The sequence below is a fragment of the Nelusetta ayraudi genome, unplaced genomic scaffold, assembly GCF_046127955.1.
Source record: "Nelusetta ayraudi isolate G7.1 ecotype Tasmania unplaced genomic scaffold, CSIRO-AGI_Nayr_v1 ptg000055l, whole genome shotgun sequence".
Taxonomy (NCBI): domain Eukaryota; kingdom Metazoa; phylum Chordata; class Actinopteri; order Tetraodontiformes; family Monacanthidae; genus Nelusetta; species Nelusetta ayraudi.
Window position 1 is genome coordinate 387,260 of NW_027466105.1, and position 14,407 is coordinate 401,666.

At 42.9% G+C, this 14,407-nt stretch overlaps 1 protein-coding gene and 1 pseudogene across 1 annotated transcript in view; one reads left to right on the forward strand and one right to left on the reverse strand.

The window, feature by feature from the left end:
• LOC142896523 (NACHT, LRR and PYD domains-containing protein 12-like) overlaps window positions 1-14,407 on the reverse strand; it is a 167,421-nt gene that overhangs the window by 87,607 nt on the left and 65,407 nt on the right. The window lies entirely within an intron of this gene.
• LOC142896518 (leucine-rich repeat and coiled-coil domain-containing protein 1 pseudogene) lies at window positions 3,990-6,308 on the forward strand (annotated as a pseudogene).

Below are 14,407 nucleotides of genomic sequence, written 5' to 3' on the forward strand. Positions count from 1 at the left end.
ACAATGGAAATAATGAAAGAGCTCATGCAATCAAATGAAAATGCTAATAAAGTAAAAGGCCATTTGCATGAACTGAACAGACTTTGTGACGAAGCAAATGCATGTCAGAATTCACTTGAAGGTTTGCTACCTGACAATGAATATGCTAAACAAGTGCAGTGGCTTAAATATAAGATTGCTGAATTGAGTGCTTTTGGACAGGATGTGCAAATATGGTTGTGTGAAGTCAAACAGTCAAGTATTGGAGATGGACAGCAGATGACTTCATTCACTATGGTGGATAACGACAAGCAACCAGGTGATGTAAACTGTGATGACATTGGACCAGTTGACAGTGTTTCTAATGCCCCAGAATCAAAGGCTACGTCATGGTCAGGTTCATCCGGAACATCATTGCATATTCGTATTCGTGCCGAAAGAGCAGCCATCATGGAGAGAGTTGCAGCCTTGGATAAAAAACACGAGCTTGAAGCGCAACAGGAGCTATTGAAGAGGAGACAGGAACAATTGGAGCTGGAAACTGAACTCGCCGCAGCAAATGCAAATGTGTTGGAGTCTATGCAAGCTAGAGACGGCTCCAAAAAATCTCTTCAATCTGATGGAATGAGCTCGTACTACAGAAAGGACGCTGCTCAAAATCCACACGAGGAAGTTTCCACTGAAAAGGTACAACATCCACAAGTGGTGAGACCAAAAACTAGAGAAACCTCTGTCAAAGGTTATGACCTGCCGCACACAGTGGAACAAAGCATGCAAACTCACGTGAGCGCTCAGCAGCATGACCACAAATCAACCACCATGCAGAGGTTGAACTCTGCACCAAGGCAAGAGCATACCAGCGTTGACAAGTTAGCGGAAATAATGGAAAAGCAAAACAAAATTACAGAAGCTCTGGTAAAGCAGCACAATATGTCATCATTACCTTCACTTTCCATACCAGTTTTCAAAGGCGAACCATTGGACTATCTGTTTTTCATCAGAGCGTTTGAATATGGAATTGAGAAGAGAACGGACAACAGCAGGGACAGACTTGTGCGCAGCTGCCAGTATATGCCAGCAGACAGAGGATATCTGGAGGCAAAAAGACTGCTGAAAAAACATTTTGGAGATGACTACACAATTGCCACAGCTTACCTGGATAAGGCAATCTGTTGGCCATCTATAAAAGTGGAGGATGCTGAATCTTTGAAGAGCTTCTCATTGTTTTTAAACAGCTGCCTCAACGCAATGAACACAGTGGATTATCTGGAGGAACTGGATCATCCAACGAATATGAAAGCCATCAGTACAGTTGTACTTTTCTTTTAAGGCAAACGAGGCTCATCAGTTGGCCAAATTGGAATCTTGTCTTCGTGATGTCAGAACTTGGATGACACAGAATTTCCTGTTGCTTAATACCGACAAAACTGAGGTCATTATATTTGGATCGCGAGAGAGTAGGGACAGAGTTTTTGATGGACAAAGTGGTTTATTTGGTACTACACCCAGTTCTACTGTGCGGAACCTAGGAGTCACTTTTGATCAGGACCTGACCTTTAATTCTCATATACAGAATGTAGGGAGGTCAGCTTTCTTCCACTTAAGAAACATTGCCAAAATTCGAAGTTTTTTGTCCTTCAAAGATGCGGAAAAAATAATCCATGCTTTTGTTACGTCTAGGCTAGATTACTGTAACTTGGTACTAGCAGGATGCCCAAATTCATCCCTTAGGACATTACAGTTAATCCAAAACTCCGCGGCACGATTGTTAACCGGAACTAGAAGGAGGCAGCATATTACTCCAATTTTAGCTTCCTTGCATTGGCTGCCTGTCAAATTTAGAATTGAATTTAAGATTCTAGTTTTAACTTACAAAGCTCTTCATTCTCAGGCTCCTTCTTATATTAGGGAACTCATTGAACTTTATCATCCTCCAAGAGCCCTTCGCTCTGAGGATTCAGGTCTTTTAGTTATCCCAAAAATTTCTAGAGTTAGATCAGGAGGTAGGTGTTTCAGTTTCCTGGCACCTCTATTTTGGAACCATCTTCCAGCCTCGGTGAGGGGGGCAGACACAGTTAGTTTATTTAGGAGTAGACTTAAGACTTTCCTTTTTCTTAAAGCTTATAGTTAGACTCCATCCACTGTCAGTTAAGCTGCTGTAGGCTTACGCCGTGGAGGGAGATCTTTCGCTCCCGTTACAGGGATCATTGCTCTGTGCAGGCGGAGCCTCTATCACTCTCCTCACCCAATCAATCTTTTACTCTATCCAATCTTTTACTCTATCCACTCTGTCCAAGCTCTCATTATGCTTTGTACAGTATGCTCGATATGCATGATACTGCCGCAGTCTCTGTGTCCCCGGCAGGTGATGACCACTGCGCCAGGAGCTGGATTGTGCTGTCCTGGGAGTCTTGCTGTCATCGCTTCATCCCACCACCACGCTTAGGACCTGGACTAGTCCTATCGGCAGATTGTCCATCGAGCTAGGCTCTTGCCTTCCAAAGCATGGACACCTATTCTTTGTGTTTATATCCGTTGCCTGGTTGGTGTATCTGTTTTTCACTCTGTCCTGTCTGCCACCCTGGCTCACTCTGCTCCTTTCTCTCTTTCTCTGTCTCTCCTCTATCTTTCTACTTCACCCCAACTACTCATAGGCAGATGATGGCCCTCTGGAGTCTGGTTCTGCCCTAGGTTTCTTCCCACAGGGGAGTTTTTCCCAGCCACTGTCGCATCTTGCTTGCTCCGGGGGCCCGGTTGGTTCTCTCTGATTGTATAAAGCGCTTTGAGACGCCTTTGGCTGTGATTTAGCGCTGTACAAATAAAAGTATATTATTATTATTATTATTATTATTTCCAAGCTTCCTTATAAATTGAAAGAAAAATGGAGGTTCAAAGCTTGTGACCTGCAAGAGCAGAGTGGAAGAAGAGCCAGGTTTGCAGATTTGGTGAATTTTGTGGATAATCAAGCTAAAGTCTTATCCCACCCAGTATTCGGCAGCTTAAAAGACGTTGCACCAATTTTAAAAGGAAACTTCCAGGTACCACAGCTGCCAAAAGGCAGCATGGTGAGAAGGAGCAAGAGTGGTTTCGTTACCAGCGTGTCCCCATTGACAAGACCAGCAGGGGGCAGTGTTTCCCATGTCCAATCTATTAAAGATAATGGAAAGCCTTGTTTATTTTGCAGTGGCGCTCATACGCTTGATACCTGCTCTCAATTTAACAGGAAAGCTCACAATGAAAAACTGGATTTTTTGAAAAGGAAAGGAGTGTGCTTTGGATGTTTGGAGTCAGGGCACATGAGCAAAGGATGCTCACAAAGGCTGACATGTCAAGTTTGTTCTCTCAAGCACCCTACTGTTTTGCACATCACCAATAAAGGAGGAGCCAAAACTTATAAAGACCAAGAAAAGTCTGTCACAAGTGGTCTAGTTGAAGTTGACAAAGAAACTGGATCAAGTGATAACAACACTGGAGAAGTGGAACCGGTCTTAGCTATAGTGCCTGTAAAGGCAAGAAACAAGAAGAGCAACACAACAGTCACCACATATGCCTTTTTAGATCCAGGCAGCACTGATTGTTTTTGCAGCAAGGCACTTCTCCAGCAGCTTCAACTCACTGGAAGGACCACGGATATACTTTTACGAACAATGGTTCAAGTTCAAGTTGTCAAGACAGCATCTGTATGTGATCTAGAGATGTGCAGTGTCGACAGTAACGATTACTTTGATCTTCCGACTACATACATGCAAGATGAAATCCCTGTTAAGAAGGAAAATATTCCCACGCATGAGGATCTGAAGCAATGGCCATATCTAAAGGAGGTAAAACTCAATCCAATCAATTCTGATATCGGCTTGCTTATCGGCAGCAACGTTCCAATGGCACTGGAACCTTGGAAGGTAATTAACAGCAGGCAAAATGGACCTTATGCCATTAAGACAGCCTTAGGATGGACTGTAAATGGTCCCTTTCGAAAAACAAATGTCTCCAAAAATGGTAAACGGGTTGTCATGGCTCACAGGATCTCTGTTGTCAAGCTGGAGAACTTGATACGACAGCAAATCAAGCAAGACTTCCCAGAGCGTGAAAAAGAAGAGCGTCTTGAAATGTCGCAGGAGGATAAATTGTTCATGGAAAGTGTTTCTGCATCCATCAAAATGGTAGATGGACATTACAGCATTGCTTTGCCATTAAAGAACAAGGACACACAATTTCCAAACAATCATTGTGTAGCTGAAACAGTGGACTCTGTCAATGAAGAACGCATCAAAAAACTGGAGGAACAAGTTTATCAGCTCATCAAGTTGACCCCTGCTGATAAAACAACCAGTAGCTCCTCTGCTGTCGTGACACAACAAATCTTCAAGAGGGACACGGATCACACGTCAGAGAGCGAGTGTGACAGTGGGAAGGAAAACCGGAGGCGGTCCAGGATCCCCAGACATCGCAACAGCCTTACGAAGAAGGGGCCTGCCAAGGAGATCAGAAGCAGGAAATCAGACAGTGATCCACAGTGTCGCATCGAGACGAGTTCAGAGGCCACAGTGAGAACCCGGAAAAAAGTAAACATTGCACGCGGCGCGAAAGCAGTCGAGCCGGTGAGAAAGTTCCTGCAAAGAGCCATTGGAGCCTCTGTTGACGTGACAAGTAAACCCAAAGATGAGGCAGAAACCTACAGGACTATCTTGGAAGAGCGTGACCAGGAGAGAGAGCGACGCTGGAAGGCAGAGCAGGCCGTTAGGAAGCTCACAGACGAACTCAAGTGCTGGCAGACCAAGGCCGGCGAAGAAAAAGATCTTCAGAGTTTGGCCCTTCACACCACTGACAGATTGAAAGAACTGTTGCTGAGGGAGCGGTCAGGGCGCTGTGAACTGAAAAATCGTGTTGAGGAGCTGGAGGCGAGGTGTCGATCCCTCACCCAGCAGGTGGCGCAAGCCCGCACCAGCGAAGAGCAACACAAGGCTGCATTGCACAGGCTGGAGGAAAACATCTCCCAGGGGGAGTCACTGAGGGCGCAACAGCAAGCCGAGGAGGAGAAGCGACAGCGGGAGCTGGGGAACAAAGCAGCAGTTCTGAGGAGAGAGCTGGACATCCAGAGAGCAGCGGTGCGCCAGCAGAAAGACAAACTTCAAAAGCTGCACAAGCTCTTGGTTTCCAGGGAACAGGAGCACAGGAAACAACTGGACTTGCGGCTGCAGCCTGATGGGTCAGATTTCCGCCAAGCAGTTGCCAAAGAAGTTGCATTCATGGAGCAGAAACACGGCCAAAGGGAGTCTAAGCTGCAGGAGAAACTGGCAGAGGGCAAGAAACAGTACGCTGCCCTGGAGGACGAGTTCCGCATGGCGCTCACCATTGAGGCTGCTCGCTTCTCTGAGGTCAAAGACGTTTGTGACCAGATGACCGAGGAGCTTGTGGGTCACAAGGCGGCATTCACTCAGTTCCAGGAGAAGGAGAAGAAATCTGCCTCTCTGGTGCAGCAGCTGACAGCAATTGTCAAAGAACAGAACAGCCGCATCTCTCAGTTGAACAAAGCCAAAAATGACGCTGTGACAGATCTGAAGAGCCGCTTCCGTTCCTTGGAAGAAGAATTGCAGCAGGACAGACGTGCGAGTCTGCAGCTGGAGCTGCTGAAGAAAGAGAAGGCACAACTGATGTCTCAGCTCACAGCCCACGAGTCTGTGATAGACGGCCTCAGGGCAGAGAGGAAGATCTGGGGCCAGGAACTCGCTCATCAAGGAGTGTCCTTGGCTCAGGATCGAGGACGTTTGGAAGCCAGGATAGAGGTGTTGGGTGCTGAGCTGGAGAGTCGGAAGAAGCAGAGTGAGAGGGACGGCGATGCCCTCAAAATTAAAGCCAAAATAGTCGATGACCAGACTGAATCCATCCGCAAACTTAAAGAGGCCTTGCAGGAGCGTGACGACCAGCTACGGAGGATGCGTGAAGAGGCAACGCAGGCCCAGAAGAGGTTCCAGCAGCAGCGGGAGGAGGACCGCGCTCAGCAGGCAGAAGCCAGAGAGCAGTTGGAGCACTTGAGCCTCCGCAAGGAGGAGCTCAAACAGCAGCTGGTGGACAAGGATGTCGAGTTGGAAGAGGCCAAAAGAGTTCACGGTGAGACAATCAAGAAGTGGCAGGAGAAGACAGACTTCTTGACTCAACTGGAGAGCCAGGTGAAGCGCATGAAGGAGAAGTTTGAAGCCAAGGAACTTGTGTTGCTGGAAGAAAGGAATAAAGCAACCGATGCACAAAGGGCTGCAGTAGCGAAGTTGCACAATACTGGACGACGAAGGACTAGCTACCTTGCTCTGCGAGGTGGAATCTATCATCAATGACAGACCAATCACAAAAGCTTCCAACGACCCAATGGCTTTGGAACCGTTGACACCGAACCACCTTCTTTTACTGAAAACCAAGCCTTCTTTACCCCCGGGGGTCTTCAGTGCGGACGACTGTTACAGCAAAAGGAGGTGGCATCAAGTTCAGTACATGGCAGATGTATTTTGGAGAAGATGGATAAAAGAATATCTGCCAGAACTGCAACAAAGACAAAAATGGACAAGGAAGACACGAAACTTCAAAAAAGGAGACATTGTTTTAATTGTGGACGAAATGGCACCAAGAGGATCATGGCTTATGGGCCAAGTGACTCAACCTGTACCTGATTCCAAGGGAGCCGTAAGACAAGTACAAGTTCGGACCAAGACCAGCACTCTTTGCTGGCCTATCACCAAACTCGTGCTTCTTCTGGAGGCATCAGACAGAGACTAACGCATATACATGCCAAACACACACTCACACCCGTCCCCGCACAAATTCACGCACACACACTTCCCTTTCCCACCACACACACCTACAAGCAGCACCTGAAGATTCACTCACACATATGCACACATCTTGGACTCATCAACTGTTGCAGATCTTCAAAAGAGACTGAAAAGTTTGCAATATTGTGAAAAAAAAAAAGAGAAAAAAGAAAGAACAAAGACGATAATATTGTACAAGATGTGAAAGAACTTTGGCTCCTCTGTTTTGTTTTGATAATTGACATTTGTTTCCTGCATGCCAATTAGGGGCCGGAATGTTGGAGCCAAAATATTTATTTTCTTTCCTTATTTCTGATTTATTTGCACTGTGGCTTAATGTGTTAATTATGGACACAAAAGTAATTGTTTTATTTATTTAGTATTTTCTTAGTATTGGTTGCGCTAAGGGCCATGCCCCCACATCACCATAGGCAGGTGACTGCAGCACCTGAACTATATTAGGGTGGTTAACGGGGCCGGCAGGTCTCTTGAGTTGAATGCAGCCAAACAGTTTTAGACCGCTTTTCAAGCACTTTTTGGATTTCTCATTTTTTGACAATTGTTGGATTACTTTGTCGATCTGTGAGTTTGTGAGGGTGTCATCACTCTGAAAATCAAAGTGAAATGTCGACTTCAGAATCTGCAACAACAGTTATATCAGTAGGCTCATCAAGTTGCAAGGCAAATTTCTTACTGATAGGGATCTTGTCCAAAACCACACTTTCGATGTCTGCAGACATCTCATTAATACGTCTGGAGATTGTGTTATCTGAGAGAGGGACTTTTCTATTTCTTTAGCCGCTTCGGGTCCGAGCGTCTCATTTACAATGGCTTTGCAGGCGGGAAGTATTAATTGTTCTGCCACAGTGTGGGACTTTTTTGATTTAGCCACAAGTTCAGCGTAGTGTTGCCACCCGTCCCGTTTTTTCCCAGAATTGTTCTCTTTTTTCACCACCTGTCCCGGGAAAAATAAAATCTCTCCCGGGACACAATTTGTCCCGTTTTTAAGGGAAAATGACAAAACCTCATTTGATTTCTGCCTGTGGTCTACTCCCGTAAAATACGCGATTGTCCCGTACTTGGCAACTAAAAAACCTGTCCCGTAATGAACTGATACAGGACGCACTTCACTTTGTGTCCCGTATATTTCGGTGACCCCCCCCCCCAGGATCCAGTTCAGAGTCAGCATTATTCCTCTTCAAAAACTTATCCATCACTTTCAACCGTCGTCCCGCTATCCACAATCCACACACCTGTCGCTGCATCCATGCGTCACTAATTCGCTTGTCTCCAAGCGCAAGGCAATTAGCTACCTGCTGCTGCCACCTACTGGTATGGAAGAGTACTACATGATTACTCTGCCAGGCGCTACACTGCACAGGCACACAAATGGGATAATTTCCCACGGCACACCTGACAATATCTCGCGGCACACAAACACTGGTTTACAGGAACGGGTGCTCATCAGAAAACGCTGGCAGTGTGTTTCCCGTGTCTTACTTCCGGTATAAAGTTCGCTTCAAAATTACAACAGAAATACTACCGAAAGATGCCAGTAGGTGGCAACGACGCTCTATAAATGCTTCTCTTAATGCAACCGATAAATGAAATGACTTTCATACTTACACCAACTGCTCTTTACCTATTTATTAAACAATTTAGACTTAAAGGCTTCTTTGTTGTTTCACCTTAACAGAACACTAATAATAATAATAATAATAATAATAATAATAATAATAATAATAATAAGAAGAAGAAGAAGAAGAAGAAGAAGAAGAAATTGCCATTTACAAAACGTGCACATTTCTTTTAAACTTAAGTGTAGTTGTTTTCCATATCTATTGACGCAAATGACGTTAACCTTGCAATGAACGCAGCAACACTTGTACCTAATAACACTAATGATACAACAAATACACGTCAAAATGGTTGCAGTGAAAATGGACGCTTTTAATCATATATCAGTATATAATATATAATATAATATATAATATATAATATATTATACGATTGTATAAAGCGCTTTGAGATGCCTTTGGTTGTGATTTAGCGCTGTACAAATAAAAGTTTATTATTATTATTATATATGTTTTGGCTCTTGCCAAGTAAAATTTCAGGAATTATTCTTTGTTTGTTTAGAATGTCGGACATGTATTCAGCGCTTTGTGATGAAGAGCTGGATGCCGTCATTGCAGAAATCCAACTCAGTCACCCAAACACAGGGTACAGAATGATGAGAGCATTCCTTCATGCCAGGGGATTACGAGTGCAAAGTAAGTTTGATATGAAGTTGATCCCCACATGAATGTATTCAGTAATCTGTATTGTGCATCAGTTTAACCGAAACAAACAAATATAATTAGCTTTATTTGTATAACGCTTTCCGTACAAAATGTAGCTAAAAGTGCTTACATGGATGATTAAAAAAAGAATGGCGGTATATTTAAAAAAAGAAAGGGGGGGTATTTAATAAATGAAATCATACCTTTTGTCAGCATTATCTGTGTTAACACGGATTTGTGCCTTTAATATTTTATGTAGTTTGTCTTTCTTTTTTTTTTTTTTGCTGTTGTTGTAGTTCAAAGAGTACGTGATTCCTTAAGAAGAGTGGACCCAATTGGGACTGAAGTGCGAGCCTTGGCCAATCGCACACTAAGACGGAGGCAGTATTCTGTTCCTGCACCAAATGCAATGTGGCACATAGATGGAAACCACAAATTAATACAGTATTTTTCAAAACTGTTTTTAAATACTTGAACAAATGAAACATTGAGATTTTCTACCCACTCCAAATCTTTTCATCTTTGTACCATACCTTTTTTTGTGTCAAATAAGCTGTGCATGAACCTTTTTCAATTAGCTATCTGATGCCTTATATATTTCAGATTTCTCTTTCCATCTTCTCTCCCTTTTTTACCAAAAGCTGGAGATTTGTCATTCACGGTGGAATAGATGGCTTTAGCCGTTTAATTGTTTATCTGTCTGCTGCAATAAACAACCGAGCATCCACAGTGTTGGAAACAGGGGCGGTCCTAGAATTTTTTTCTTGGGGGGGCAAGCTCGGGGCACAGACGGGTGGCACACCGGAATGACATTTGTTTTGTTTTTTTAAATGCCCTATGCCTTAGGTAATAATAAATGGTAGGCGGAGGTATGAATAATAGAACTATTTTATTTACCCAAATAATGCACAAAACAGTGTATCATCCAGCATTTAGTAATCTTATCTGACTGAGTAAAATGCTTTTTGTTTGTTTGAGTGGGTTGATCTGTGCTCCGGGAGAGTATACTGGTGTATCTAGTACTAGTAACCTAGTATTAGTTTCAGCAAGATAAACAAGTGTTTCATAGGTATCTATGTATCTTTGTTAACTTATAGAGATGGAAACCAACAACTGAGTTTAGTTATGAATGTTTGTTTTTTTTTAATTCATAACAGGTACAAAGTGCATACACATGAAAAATCCCTTTGTGAGAATTATATTCAAGTTACCAAAGTTTGACTTATATTACAAGTACACAGTTTATGTGTATTATTTACAAACAGGATTATGACAGCTGAATACGCTTGTTTTGGTGTTGACTACCTGCAGAATGCTGAATTGCAGATGATGGGCCCTCAACCTCATCATTGGGAAAAGTTCCTGAAAAAAGTTGTATAAATTACTCATCATGTCAATACAAGTATAACATCAACTCAACTTTTAATACTTATTCAAATGTTATCGATTTTAAAGACACCCTGCTTCCTTTCTTGACATTGGGACATATCCTATTCACTTCATTTAAGCGTCTTATGTTATAGGCCACTTGTCTATCCATTAGCTCATAAAACAACAACCACACTTCCATTCAGCACCAATAAAGAGCATTAAAATAGACAAAGTAATAAAACAGAATGTAATTAGATTAAATTAATATTGCCCATTCCACAGTCCAGAACAAAGCAGAGGTGGTGTGCGACTTTGAGTGTGACTGATTCAGGATGCAGTGACTGTAGTGATGGTGAGGTGAAGCCTCATGTGGCATTGAACCACTTGAGCCAACTGGTTCGAGAAACGGTTCATTTCTCGAAGTTTCATGTGCACACAAAACCACCTACTGGCCAAATGTACAATCACAGGCAAGCTGTGTCTGAACCACGTGTGATGCATTGAATTTTTGTGTCTGTTATGTCTGTTGGGAATGACTATGAATTGCAAAAAATGAATGACCAAATAATTTCTGTATATAAATTATATATATATATATATATATTTGTTTTTTTTTCTCACTTATTTATGATTATTTTTATCGGTACTGATGCCAGTGGTTATGGGGATGCTCCAAACAAATTTTGTTGTTAACTTTGTTCAACAATGACAATAAATAAATAACTTGACTTGATAACTATGTGTATGATACATCTTTTGAATGTATTCTGTTTGTGCAATTTTTTTCTGAAAATGGCATGGGTGTAATCAGGCAGATGACAGTGAAAGTGATTGTGGGACTTGGAAAAGGGCATAGATCAGGGGTGCTCACACTTTTTCAACATGCAAGCTACTTTTAAAATGAGCAAGTCAAAAAGATCCACCTCCTATAAAACAGGAAAAGTCATTCAGAAATATATTTGTAGTCCAATGATAAAGAAAGAAAGGATTAAATGGGTCAACATGTTCCCATGTGCATTTATGCTCATCATTGCACAGAAAACTCACGGTTTAAAATTGTTTAGGTTATATCGGGTTATATATAGTTCGGGACTAAGCGGGTATGGAAAATGAATGAATGAATGAATGTAAAGCACAGCACATATAAGAACAAAATCCAGCACATCGTACATTATGACCAAAATCAACCAGATCCACCGTGTTTTCTAATCCTGCCTGAACGATTCTACCTGCTGTAATTGACGCGGATCTCTCTCTCTCTCTCTCACACTCACTCCCTCTCTCCCTCTCTCTCTCCATGCGATAGACCCAAACTCCCTTCGCAATTGACCAGGAGATCGCGATGGACGTAATGGGCACCCCTGGCATAGATGCTTGTGTAACATGGACATTGATGTACAGGACAGAGGGCTCCATCCTATCACCTCTCCTCTCCTCACTCTCTCCCTAAGCTCTCAAAAATATCTCCAAACTAAATGCTATCTAGTCTCAAACACTCCAAACTATAAACGCTATCAAAAATCTAGTAATCCAAACTCTCTCCAAATCTCAGTTGACTGCAACTCTCCTACAATAACCCCCATTTTGAATGGAGCCTGAGGGGTCTATATAAACCGTTAAAATATGAATTGCAGATATATATATATATGTATATATATATATATATATATATATCTATATATATATATATATATATATATATATATATATATATATATATATATATATATGGGTCCACTTTTCTGCTGCAGCTGGCCATTTTCCTTTTACACCGTCCGTCAAGAGAGCACTTCCATTAGGAAATAGTCAACATGAAATTTCGTCTTCTACTGACACCTGCTGGTCAAATTGAATAGTTGCAAATATTGTGAAGAAGTTATCTAATTCTAATCCTAAACAATATGGCCATTCGAAGTGAAGTATTAAGACAATTAATCAGGTTTGTACTGCTTGATTAAACACAGTCATCCCGTTCCAGTGCACTAAAACCCACTTCCCTTCAGGACCGTGTCAGCGAAGCCAAAACTTCCTTGAGTGACGCTGTTTCCCAGCATGCAATGCGAGCTCGCGATTCACAATACTATTTCATCACAAACATGGATGTAAAAAATAAAAAGGGACAAAAAATTAAACTTAAGGAACACCAACCAATACAATGCAATACAAGCAGAACTGGGCCAAAGTTTTATATTACGTACACCATAATACAGCCTTCTGGTGGACAAGCCATACTATTTAATCCGTGTCCTCCTATGGTACTTCCGTGGGAGGAAGCTCATCATAGAGGTCACGTGCTGTGTGCTCGTCACCACACCAATCACGGTTGAGTGAGTGAGTGAGTGAGTGAGTTAGTGAACGGAAAAGTCGTAACAGGAGAAGCTTGCTGCCGGAAATAATGCGCTACAAGTGGATGTGACCCTCACTGAACCCAATTCAGACCACTCTCCCTCCACTTTTTTTGTTTTGTATGAGCATTAAAAAACAACAACATAATAATAATATGGATTTTGACCATGTATGTTTTGGAGTTCATTGAAAGAGGTTAATAAAAAAAAAAGGGGAGGGCTGCCATTTTCTTTGTCCCCTCTTTTCTCCTGTTTATTAAGTATGTAGGGAGGTTCTCTTTCTTTCTTTAGTTAGTTCTTAAGGCGAGCTAGTTGGAGTTTGGTTTATTATTTTGGCCTGGGCCCACCCTGAAGCCTTTGCTGCCCACTGGTTAAGTTGTTTTGTTTATTTCATTTACTGATTCATAAATATTTTTGTTGAAAACCGCCAACTGTCGTGAGAAATTAATGAGGCTTGGGAGTGGGGGAAGGTGTCCCACACGTTGCGTCTCGGTCCCCCTCGACGGGACGTAACACAGAGTTTTCACCGTGACAGCAGGTTGAGCTCCTACCGTGTCACAGGTGACGTCGTCACGTTAGCCTGTCCCATCCCTGCTAAATTCTTTAAAGAACTACCGTTAGTAAACTTTTAAATTATAATACGCTCTACACTAATTGTAATTTCCTGCCCGTGGTTCTATATTGCAACAGTTGACGGCTCATATCAGCAGATAAGCAGCAACAATCTGGGCATTGCGGGTGATTCATAAATATGTCATTTCTAATTAATTAGCCCATAAGTGTTGTACACCAGTGTGACACCAAATGCTTGTTGCTGACGGCAGTGAAGAAATGACACTCTAGTGGTTCTGCACATTAGTATAAATAGAGTGATTCTCTATCATTACATCACAGGACGGCGGCACTCTGACAGATTCCATGAACCTGGACACTGATGATCCAGACTCCGGTCCAGATGACACAACAGGCCACAGTGGAAACGGGTCAGAACATGGACTGGCTGCTGAAAGGATCCAGGTAGGTGGCGCTGTCATCCCAAGTTGTGTGGTGTGGAGGATCAGGGCCAAAGTTCCAGATGCTCACAGATGTGACTGTGGATTCAGGAGGAGTGTTTGAAGGCTGGACTCCCAACAGTGATTGGCTGCTGAGGACCTCTCAATCACAATCAGGTTTTTTAGTGGCTGTGAGATTGAAAGCGAGATTGCATTGTCCAGGTAGGAGGACAGCAGTCAGTCATGTTTCACCTCCAGTCAACACGCAGTGGTTCACATGAAGGTCCAAGAGGCCTACAGACCTACACTGAGTCTGGACGTGGCAGTACAGTTGGATCATTGTCTTTGTTGTGTTGTTTGGTCATTGTGATCCAATGTAATGTGAGAGAAGGACAAGTGCAGTTATATTGGAGTGAGTTATTTAGAGTGTAATAGAAGTTATAATGCAGAGTCTGTTTTTATGAAATGTTCTATCACCTGGCATCCATCCATCCATCCATCCATCCATCTTCTACTGCCGTATCTGGAGTCAGGTCTCGGGGGCAGCAGCCTCAGCAGAGACCCCCAGACTTCCCTGGACCCAGTCACCTCCTCCAGCTCCTCCAGTGGGACCCCAAGGCTTCCCAGTCCAGCCCAGA